The sequence below is a fragment of the Anas platyrhynchos genome, chromosome 3 (genome assembly GCF_047663525.1).
Source record: "Anas platyrhynchos isolate ZD024472 breed Pekin duck chromosome 3, IASCAAS_PekinDuck_T2T, whole genome shotgun sequence".
Taxonomy (NCBI): domain Eukaryota; kingdom Metazoa; phylum Chordata; class Aves; order Anseriformes; family Anatidae; genus Anas; species Anas platyrhynchos.
Genome location: NC_092589.1, coordinates 71,670,663 through 71,683,373, shown reverse-complemented (window position 1 = coordinate 71,683,373; position 12,711 = coordinate 71,670,663).

The window sequence follows — 12,711 nt, the reverse complement described above, 5'->3', positions numbered from 1 at the left end:
AAAACAAGCAATCAAACAAAACAAAACACTTTTTTTTTCTTTCCTTCTAGACACAGTTCTTTTTTTTTTTTTTTTTTTTTTTTTTTACATATGTACCAAATTAACCTTTTATATTTTCATTTTCCAAATTACCCCTATGAGCTTTCCTCCTTGTCTAGATCTTTCCCATAGTCCTAAACAAATTGACGTTTAAGAATCTTCCTTCCCTTCTTTACACTTGTCCTCTTCCTAACATGTCAGTAAATCCTGATGCCACATTCCTGTCAATTGATATTATATGTCATTATAATTTAATGTAAATAATAAAAAAGTAATCAAATCATAACAAGTATTCTTCTTGACCATCGTGGTAGGACCATGTTCTGTCAAAAAAAAAAAAAAAAAATGCAAAGAGGGCAAAAATACTGTGCAAAGTTATTGAAACCAAAAAGTCGGGGGGAAAAAAAAAAAAGGTAAATTAGCTGACAAGAAGATTCTGAAGGTAAAGTAGGTGTTTTTAATTGTAAAACAAACAAACAAACAAACATGGTTGTTCTAGCTTTTACTATTTGGGAAAAGGAGTTTTGGAATTAAAATAAAGTTATGGTAAGACACAATAAGACATTTAATCAATTCAGCAGTTGAACCTAAAATTAAATTTATCCCATGAAAACATGCTTTTCAAAATGTAGCTGAAGAAAATGAAGTAGCCCTTAGCCAATTTCAAAGCAATTCAGTCTGAATGTGTTGCTGTAGTGCTCCCTTGGAATCTTAAACTGCATTCACAGTGAATGGCCTCGAAATTATAAAAAATGATTCAGTTCAATTCACATACTCAGAAAATTCATTCAGTCAAAACAGTGCTCCATGCTATTTAATATAATGAAAGGTTTGGGTCCAGAATACTGTCGGTAAAGAACAGAGTAAGATTGCATTGACTTTTTGAACACAAAGAAGTAAATTACTCATTTTACTATAAACATTCGGCTGCTTTTTGCCTAGTTATTACATTGGATATGGCAAGTTATTACACTTGCCCTACCTGGCAAAAATTCAGTGCACCTTTGTGTCTTGATCCTAAACATCAAATAAGAATTGATCAACAGAGCAAGTGTGTAGTAAGTTTTGGGTTCTTGTATGGTGGAGTATTATGCTACTTCACCTCCCTGTGTGGCTATTTCTAGCAGATCTGAGGAGTGCATCTCTGTGTAAGGTTGCTACCCCACTGCAAAGTTGACCTAACTGCTTTGCAGGTAGGAGATGGAACTATTTTCTCATTCATCAGCCTGTTATGGAGTTTAGTGTAAACTCTAGATACACATCTTGTTTCCTGAACACTGATTTCCATATATACACTAGCCTCGAGGCATGCAAAAGAGGCACAAAAGGCCAGCATATTTAACAAAAGTATTGAATGGAAAATACTGATTGGGAAATGGGTGAACTCTTGACCTCAGTTCAGGGCCAACATGGTTTATAAGTCCTGCCACTACCAGTCACTACAGTACAAAGTGAAAAGGAAGTTAGAAAGCACCAGGCAGTTTGCAATTGTTGATCACCAAACTTTATTTATTTATTTATTTTAATCAAAGTGTGTGTGTGTGCATGCATTCAAGCAAACAGTTCTGCTATTGTCCTGTCAAAGTCAATTGGAATAGGAAGACTCATAAATACTGCTACAAGCCTGAATTATTCCGAAAAAAAACATCTCAGTAGCAGAACTGCATTCTACATCCCTCTATTCTGCATCATGGCCTATAGTGAAACAAGGATTGGGTAGAGTAAAGAAAATGTTCAGTGAGTACAAAGTAGAAACCTGGACTCTCTCCTCTGTAAAGGCTGTAAATCTTATGCCTAATGGGAGGAAGGCAGATTTAGACCTAGACCTGATGACTCTAACACACTACAGGGGAAACATTAACCTTCAGTATAGTTTTGGAAATCAGTTATGCCACGTGTGGAAGAGTCACTGGATGAAATCCCAGCTTTGAAATCAGAACCCAGGACCCCTCTTTTGTCCCATTTGGAGTATTAATCTATCATTATTAGGTTGAGGATCCAGGATATCTCCTCCACATTCTCACTCCACATTTGTAAATCTTGCATTCCTTTTTATTTGTACAATTACCTGACTTTCAATGTAGCAATTAAGAAAATTTCAAATACTCAGATGGCAAAGGTTATCTCTAGGAAAGGCCTGCTAGGGAAATAGGACTTATATCCCTGTTAAGTGCTCCTGCTGCCCTTTCTACCAACACTACTACTGAGTGAGGGCAGAAAGCACTGGGGAAGTAGTACAGAGAAGATGGCGTTGTTTAGTAGCTGACAGATGTACTAAGCTTGAGACATAGAATTTTCTTACTGAATTTCAGGACTTTTTTTTTTTTTAATCTCATTTCCAAATCTTTCCCCACCTGCTGACATGGATGTCTGTTAGCTGCCTGAATCAGAAAGTGTGACTACTACTGCAAGCAAGAACAGTGATCATCAGAATAGTGGTAACTTCATTGTGCTGTACATTGCCTAAATGCTTTATCAACAATTATTTCCAAAAATGAGCTTAGTCCTTGTGCCACAAAAAACAAAGGAAAACCTAATGACTTTTTGGCAGAAGGGGAAAGCTTATTTTTACTCCTCAACATCCATGGCCAATTCTTGCAGTCAGTCAAGCATTTCCAGTAGGTAGCACTGAAGGGCTCTGAGTCTGCTCAGCTACCTACAGCCTTTCTCTAAAATCAAGGAATTTGAGGTACACAGGACTGTAATTGCTTGGTAACTTGAAAGATGGTGTCAAAAAGGCCAGCCCCACACAGGCCTACTTGTGTGAACAGACCTTGTGCGAAATAAATTGTGTTTTAGAAATGTGTAGGTCTAATTACATTTTCATTTATTATTTAAGTGGATTTGGTACCCCTACAATACTCCATGGCATCTTGAATGTTTTTTGTTTGTTTGTTTGTTTTTGTTTTTGTTTTTTACTGTGTGACTTTCAAAACTTTGATATAATTATTAATTAGGGTGTTTTCACTACTGACAAAATCTTTTCAGTTACAAGGAAATGTTTTTGCTTACCTTCTAGGCATATTTCTGCATTGAGAAGGGACAGAAAGTATAAGATTTTTGCAGGATTTCAAGACTCTCTTTGTGCTGAACAAGCAACTACTGATGTTCACGTAACATTTTACATGTGAAAAACAATAACTTGGAGGGTAGTTATTGTTTTTTGAAAGTAATAATATTCAGATTCAACTTTCAGTTTCAAACATCCAAGACTCGATAAAAAATGCTATTAGTGTTAATTATTTTATTATTTATTTATTTATTTATTTTTATTATATTATATTATATTATATTATATTATTTTAACCGATATGCTTCTTTATCTATCTAATAATAATTGACAGAAACAAATTCATAAAATACACAAGCAGAGCACTGAAAAATCATCATTATTTATTCAGAAGGCTGATCAGTCATACTGCATTTGTATTTCTTCTACACATATCAAGCGGGTGCTATATCCAGTCAATCCTCATCACATTCTTTTGCTGTTAATTCCACTGCATATTAATCAATTTTAAATGTCAGCATTACCTCCACTATGTTACTCAAAACCCAGTATTTTTTAAAAGTTTGTGTTACATTTCATCCTATGACCTCACCCAAATATCTTATCCAAAAATCTTATCTTATCTTATCCAAAATTTAAATAAGATATTAATCTGGTGACTTCATTATGAACTTGACCTTATCTTTCAACAGCTCTGCTGGATCCAGTGTTGGCTGTAGCTGTGTTTTCTTCATCCAGCTGTGTGGGTTGTGCTGATGTTAATTTTTTTCTTTATCACTTATGTTTAACTGCAAGCCCATAAACAGATGATACAACTACATTAGTTGCCATTTCTCTTTAGCTATCTATAAAGCACATAATCCTTTGACCTCACAGTTAGGTGAACAATTTTATTCCTAGACTGAGGTATCCTCTGAGTTTCCCATATAAGGGATTTAGTAATACTGGGTAAACTGACAAAATATTTTTGAAGATTTTATATGGGAATTCTTAGAGTTAGAAGACAAATAATCAAATTGACCTCAATAAATAGTTATTTCTTGACAATTTATAATCATAGACAGAGGTTACTGAAGAGAAGGGATAGGAGGGAAAATGCAGGCTTTCCTTGTTGTAATACAAAGAAATGAAACATGTCTTAGAACTCCTCAATAATAAAATTAGGATTTAATTATTCTCATCAATATTCTGAAACAATTACCTTTTTAGCTACCTTCAAATGAATCTGAGGAATGATTTGCCTGACTTAATTCTGGTGGATATAATTACCAAGTATCCTAAATTATTAGCATATAATTACCAAGTTATATATTTGTATGAAAATATAAGGTTTTGGTGAAAGGCTCCACTCCAGCATTTGAACAATAATGGAGCTCTTTGCAGGGCTTGGTCATTAACACATTCCATTTCATTTTGGAGAAAGTGATGACCTTGTTTGGGCATGCCCAAAGAACACATGTATTTCCAAAGCAGAATGAGGAAACCAATAGTTCTGGGGAAGGAATTTTGAAATTACCTCTTATTGGGAGCTATCAATAGAAAATCCTGGAACGATAAAAGAGAGAAGATGGAGCTGGAGCCACGTTTCACCTTACCCCCTCCAAAAAGTTGGGAGCTTAAAAAGGAACAGGAGTTGTCAAATCCAGCCTTCTGGGAGGCAAGTTAAGGACATAGGATTTGCATAGAACAAGACTGACAAGGCCATGAAGCATCTAATCAGCTTGTCAGCTGCATCCTGCAGGGTAAGAGGAACCTTTGGAGCTTATCTAAGCAGTAGATATGTGTGTGCTTCTGTTTTCACTTCCACTCATCTGTTTCTAAAGCTTCTGCAATTGTGTTATTTGTATTCAGCAAATACATTCTTCATTTTTCTTTCATCTTAACATAGCTTTTGCTAAAGGTGATCTCAATATAATTGGAAAATTCAAAAGCATTTAATTCTTTAGAGTGGAAATCCTTAAAACTAGGGTAATAGACTGGCTCAGGATATCCTACATCCAAATGATATTTCAGGGATTATTTAAAGCATAACATAATGTGCTTCTGTACAGACCAGTTTGGGAGCTGTTTATGCACAATAAATATTTTTTGGGACTAGTATTATTTGGCAAAGCTTGTCAGCTTGTGGTACAACAGGGGTAAGCATGCCTTAACCATGTGAAACAATGAAAGTATGAAAGCAAATTAATCTAATTTCAATTACAAGGCCAAAAGGGATTTGCATCAATCAAAAAGGTATCCCAGTGGCAGAGCGCCTCACATGATTCTCACAGTACCTTTGTGGCTCTCCCTTTCCAGATGATATGACAAAAGGTTTTCTTCAAAATATATAGGATGCCATGGAGACTGGCTGAGATAAAGCCCTTAATCCCTGCTTTGCTGTTGCTGACAGGAGATCAGATCTTTAGACACATGGGATGTCTGGCAAGCAGGAATCTTGGGGGCTGAGGTAGTCAAAGGGGTGAAAGGTCGCTTGTCTGTGACTGTCCAGCTTTTCCTCATAATTATATCACAGGATATTAATTTTCTAAACTGACTTTAATCTAATTTTTAAAAAATAATAATAAAAAAATCTGGGGTTTGGGGACTGCTAGTCATGAAGCACATGACTTTACACAAAAAACAATGAATGGTTTAAGGCCTGGAATGGAACAAAGTTAGCTCAGTTAGCATCCTGAGAAAAGATATAGTCTACAGATTTAACTACGCAATTGTAGAGGAGTGTGAGTTCTCTATCTTCTCTGCACTTTGCTTTAAATGTTGAGACTACTCAAATAACGCCTCTTGGAGAGCATTCAATTTTATTTTTTCTCTGCTTCTTACACTATGCACTTCTAAAGTCATGCACTTCTTGTGGTGTTCTTACTGGACATCAACAATTTTTATGGTAGAGTTGTAAGATCAACTTGTACTTGCCTTGTGGTTGGTTTATGTAGCACTGGTTGGTTTATGTGTACTGTTCTACAAATGTACAGCAAGCATGGTTCAGATTGGTACAATAGCTAAAGTGCAGTGTCCCACATACTGCTTTCAGTTCTACCTGGAGACAGTCTGGAGTGGTGAATTTTGGAGAGATCACACTATTTTTCTGTGAACATTCATGTTTCAGTTGCAGGGGTGCTAACCAGCATACACTATGTCAAGGGAATAGAAGGGAAATTGTCCTTGACAAGTTTCAGGTCTAGCAGAGCTTCTCTGATGCTTGATCCAAACTAGCAGAGCTGCTGTCCTTCCTCCATTCCTTTGAATCAAGAGGCTTCTGTGCTGAGGCCAGCCTTGGTAAGATCCAGGGAAGGTGTTTAAGGTAACACCAGCAAGGAGATCATTGATGTTACAGTGCATTTAACAAGTCCAAAGCTGATGTCTTTTGAACCCAGTGGTTTGTCTGTGTCCTGAATGCTTCAAGGGACACTGCAGGACTGCATCATTCAGGCTTCACAATTCAGGATAACTCAGTCCCCAGAAGTGTATCAGTGGAAAACTGATTGAATTAACCAATTTCTGTTTCCTAACTCTGCACCTCTGAAATACCTGCTGAATCATTGCATATTCCTGGGGGAGAGCCTATAAAATCTGCAGAAAAGGGCAATAAATACCAGCTGGATATCATTTATAGTTTAGTGCAGTGTAAATTAATATAGTTTATAAATTTATATAGTTTAAACTATATAAATATTGTTTAGTGACTGTAAGTTAAAGATAAGACACACGAACACAAATGACACCTCTTGTTGACCTCAGTGTGTTGTTGACTTCTCTTACTCTCCTTGTAAGCAGGAGACCAGTTTCTCTCTCAGGAGAGATAAATTGATAGTTATTCCAATAGACAAAATAAAGTATTTATGTTTTCACTGTAGATATTAACCTAGAGGTGATCTCCTGGGAGCTAACACTTTACATGGAATTTTAATTTAATTGTAAATTACATTGTAATTAGCTGCTATTAATCTGTTTCATTTATAAGGTATGTGTACTAAGTAATTGATAGAAATAGTTGTTCCTATTGATAAACACTCAATTACCAATAAAATTGATGTACAAAACTGATGAGACTGCTTTTTAGACAGCACTCCAATTAATCTAGAAGGAGTTGATTTCCAAAATGAGCTCTGCAGTCATTAAATAGTATCTACTTACTGTGGAATTACAGGGCAATTCATTTCTTAAAACATTGTTTTGGCTCTGTTAGAGCGCACACCTCTCATGCATAAGCTAGAGAAGCATTTCTCTGGCACTTAAGCATTTCTCAGGCCTTCTTTTGAAGTCAATAAGAAGATACCACTGATTTAGCAGACTTTGGATTAGGTCCTTGGATTCTCTGCCAAATACCAAGGAAAACTGTGCCTTATCAGTCCTGTGTTAAGCTTGGAATATGATCATACAAACTCTATGCAGTGTTCATACTGCTTCTTACATCTTGATAGTCCAGGGTAAGAGAAGGCTCAGCTGTGCTGCATAATGGAAAAGAATGAATAAAACAAGTATATCAGGGTCTGTACAGTATGATATAGAAATACCAAGGCAAGGAGCCAGCCAATATTACAAATCCTGTTTCAATGCTGGGCTTGCAAGACTCAAGCTATTGTACAACACTTTTGATTGTAGACTTAAACTTGTGCAGAGCTAAAACTTGATTCCAGTAGAGCCTATTACTCAAAGCTCAGTGGGAAAGTAGGTGTAGTCTTGGGTCTGTTCCAGCCCCAGCAGCAGTACAGCTGTATTCATGATATGCTTCATGTATTACTAAACACCCTGCTGGACACGAGGCTTTGTACTGCTAGCATGGATGATCAACAGAGCACATTACCTGCTTACAAATAAATGAGAGTGTGCTGTATTTGCCAAGCACGAATCAGTGTTTCTCTTGGATGTAGCATGCAGGTTTGAACTTACATATGGAATTGTAGGCCATCAACTCCATAGGGTTCTTCTTGGCTTTTTGATTGTTAACAGAAAAAAATATGTTGGCAACAAAAATGATTGTGGGCTCATCACATATTGAAAAAATGTTATAATATCTCAAAGTTTTTACAGGCTTTTGTTTTGCTATCATTACATATTGAAAACAGTTGGAATGTTGTTATTTTATAGCATCACTTTGAATACTCCATTGCATTTCTGTAAGAAGGCCTGACCAAACTCTTGGAGATTAAAGGAAAAGAAACTAAAACACAGAGAAGCCAGTGTAACATGCAGTAACTGAAAATAAGAGTAAATATATGAATAAGAAAAAAAAAAAAAGAATCTTGTTAGATACAATAAAGATAACTCACAAAGAATCACAAAGAAACAGAAGAAAAAAAAAAAAGGAATGGTCATTGTCAATTGAAGATATTCAGGTCAGTCAATTGTCCATCAGTACAAACTATTTAATCATATTGGGCTGTTGAACTGCAGGTATGTGGACTGACGTAAGATAATTCCAAGATAGATAATTTTATTTACAGTTTATTTCAAAATGCTGGCCAAAGGAAAATCATTGTTATCTTTCAAAGTATCCCTTAGTCTGTCATTCTGCTTTGTACAAATGTGTTTAGAACAAATATATAAAAGTTGAAAGGCCTTAGAAAGAGAGAAAGAGAGATTTTCAGTTGAAATTGTGTGTGAATCACCTGAATCTACTTAGAAATATAAATTCCTAGGAGTCTTTCAAGATTCATTTTACTTTGGATATTTGCAAATTGGCTGTTTCAATAACAGTAAACAATAATTTAATACTTTCATATATTCCATTCAAGATTGGATAGTAATATATTCCAGGATGATATTTAATGGCACAATTTGTCCTCTGGAATTGCATACCCACTGAGAGTAAAGTGAAGTATTGAGAAGTGAAGCTCCATTCCTGTTACTAGACCTGCACATCTTTACACTCTCTGTAGCTGTCTCAGCTACAGACACTCATGCACATGAATAACCTTTTTACATTAATATACTTCTCCAGAAGAACACTTGAATAAAGAAAGGTGTGTATAAGCATATCTAGGGTCATGCCTAATTCCTACTACGTCTTTATTTTTCAGTACGTTACTTGAATGAATATGTCATTGTTAAAAACTCTTGCATATTGCAAGGCTTATATTCAGGAAAGAGGGTGCCACTAATTTCTGTGTATCTCAGGGGATGTTATCCTTTTTTAAGGAAACAACAAACTGTGGTGAACAGCAGCCAAGAAGTTGTCTAGCACAAAACTGAAACCAAAATTCTTTTCTGAGATGAGGTAAAAAAGAAAGGGCCAAGAGGGAATGTTTGCCTGATCCAAACACACTGGCAACTAGTTTGGTATTTTTAGTTCAGATTGTGGATCCAAAGTATAATCCTATTTTCATTGGCAGTGAAGATCTTAACCTGCATAGATAATTTTTGGCCTGGATTACCCTACCAAAATCTCAGCAGTTTGCCAGTTAACTCAGCAACCACATTTCCTGTAAGAAAGAACCACCTGAAGATAGATTGACAACACTGATCCGTTCCAAGTCAGTCTCTTTTATTACTAGATCATTTAACTATTGTTTTTTTCTCTGGGATACTGTTTTTATGACAGCTTGTACACTTTCCCAGAAATGTAGCAAATCATGTACAACTTCTTATAAAATGGAAGCCTGCAAACAATATTAGAAATCTTTCAGAAGGCAGTGGAAATAAAATATTTGTTTCTTTCAGACTTTGAAAGTATACAGCCAGACAATATAAATTGGATCCTTACCTGTTTCACTCTAACCTAGAAACATTCAGCCAATTCTGAAACATGGATGAAAGGGTAGGATAAGAGGTAGGTAGTCTGGGCCAGCTTGCATATATTTGTGAGATGGGATGACTGGCAATGAATTTCCAAAGAAAAGAGGTAGAGACACAAGAGGGATGTACTTAGGGGTTGTAGGTTGCTTGCCTGGGTTTTGGTGTGAAAAACAAACAAACAAACAAAAAAGCAAACAACAACAACAAACAAACAAACAAACAAACAAACAAAAAACAACCAACCAACCAACCAAAAAAAAAACACAAGAAAGATCCATTTTGTGTGATCTTGAAAAGCAATTCATTTACAGGATGAGTTAGGTAGAGTTGTTGTTGTTGTTAATTATTATTTCTATTTGTAAATGTTAGCAAGATGCTAAAATAGTCAGGAAGGCCATACAAATACCTTAACAAAGATAGAAACAACAGATTTTCATTTCAGAAAACAACAGATTTTCTTTTCAGAAAAGAAAACAATAACAACAACAACAAAAGCCATAAAATAAAATAAAATAAAATAAAATAAAATAAAATAAAATAAAATAAAATAAATAATAAACACTCTTTTCCCTCTCTGTTTGATGACACTTTAGCTGCAAAAAGTAGAGTTGAGACTCTTCTTACTTTGTGATACAGAGGAAATATTTTTCATTCTCTCCGAACACGCAGGTTTTCACAGGTTGAATTGACTCATTTCTCCTTTGCTGAATCTGGGGTCTGGTAGCTGGAGACCTGTATAAAAAAGGGTGGGAAGTTACTTCCCTTGGTTATCCTGCACATCTGAAAATGTTTTGATATTCTGGTCCACACATGGTATGAATAGAATTTCTCTTTTATCTCTGTCAAAGAATTTTTAGATTCGAGATATCTGCTTTACAATTCAGGTGGAGCATGAGAGAGAACCTGGGCTGAAGTTAAATCTGTCACATACAGAAGACAGCATGAATAAATTTTCTCTGATTTGCAGTTTGGTGTACCTTGTTATGAAGATGTCAGTAGTTCATCTTTTTCTCCTTTTTAAGTGGTGACAAAATGAATGACCAGAACATGCTCTCTGCATTGATTAGTAATAGAAGCTTTACAATGACTAACCCTAGACAGACATTTAAAAGACGATAGAGAAGATTTTTTTTAAATGGCACAGTGTGAAAATTTCACCATTCTTCTTGTAGGGTCTTTGCAGGAGCGAAGAGCTGGTACAAAGTGGTTATCTATTTAGTTACTAAATGAAACCTGAACTCCAATGAATGCTCAAATTAAAAGCAAAACACATGCAGCTCAATAAATGGGGATGGTTGGAAGGGGGATGGGAGGGAAGTAATAGTGAAAGACAAAAAATAAACATACAAACATATTTTTAGCTTTAGTATTCGTGTTATTTTTTTTTTTTTTTTTTTTTTTTTTTTTTTTGTGACCTGTGTTTTCTGTGCCTTCCTAAATGAACATGACAATGAAAAAGCAGAATTAGTCTTAATGGGAAACTACAGACTTTCTCAGGTGACCTTCCTTGTGAGGTGAAAAAAAAGCAACACAGTTCTCTATTTAGGTATTCTTGGAATCCTCCAAGAATCCAGACTGAGGTGAGGAAGCCTGGACAACTCCTAGTAGAGGACAGTGGCATCAACTGCAAAAAAAAAAAAAAAAAAAAAAAAAATCTTCCTTTGTCCCTTCTGTTTTCCACCTGGCTTTAAACATGCTTTTATCTCCACCACAGCAAGCAGAAATGTAGTCTTAATTTCTAAAACAGAAGTAGGAAAAGAGTGATAATCACTTTACAAAATTTTAATGAGATGAAAAAAAAAGAAAGGCCTTAACCTCACTAGAGAAGATTTACCCATGGGGTTTTTGCTTTAATTATAAAAATAAAAATAAAAATAAAAAAATAAAAATGATCAGAAGGAATGCCAGTTAGAGAAAATAAATTAATGCTTTTACTATAACTGAAAAATATAGATTTAAAAAATTAAAAATTAAAGATTCCATCTCAAAGTAGTAATACTTGTATTGCCAAGGCTAGTGGAAATGCAGAAACAGGAATATGGTTTCTAGCTCAGCTGGAATCAGCTTGCTCATGTCTGTGACATTCAAAGCTATATGAAGTAACTGTTGTTTTGCCTCACTCTTGTACACACATCATGTAACTGAGTTCTGGTGAGGAGGAAGTAGTGCTATTTCTCTTTAGGTTATGTGATTTGGGTGGGAGGGCCGTGTCGTTTCTGTTTTTGTTTTGCTGTTTGTGCCTGTATAATGTATATTACTCATTGATAATTAAGTATGTGCTAGTAGAAATTAAAGAAGCCTGTTCAAGAAGCTGTAGTTGAGTTATTCAAGTAAAAAAAAAACACTTGCAGAAATAATGTGTCCTTCAAGTTAACTGTAATTTTCAAGAAGCTTTCAAAATGTTTGCATGTATGAAGGCTTAGTTGGAAAATTTCTCAGCAGTCATTGCTATTGCAGCAATGTTGTCTGAGCAAAAAGGAAAATGTTTATTGACTGTTTTTCTTTTTCAGGCTCTGTAATCTGCAGTGAAGCATGTACGGAGTTTCTGCCTCTGGTGGTGTAATATTCCCTCTTCCACTATAATATACTCTGCAAAAGAGAGAATGCAAGTGACATGATGAGAACTATTTACTCATAATTTTATTTTTATTTTTTATTCTTTTTTTTTTTTTTTAATGTTATTTCTGTTCAGGATAGAAAAACACAGGCTGCCAGCTAATTTATCCTATTTCTAAGCTGACAATAAGGGTTGGTAAGGAGATGGGGGCAGGAAGGACCATTTGGATAGTTTAAATTGCAGCTTAAAAGGGTAACTCCAAACCAGACTAATTTTATATTCTTTATCCTCATCTCTGTATTACTGAGCCTGCTCCCACAAGGATTTTTGTGCTATTAAGTATTCAGAAAGTTCTTCTGTTTTATCT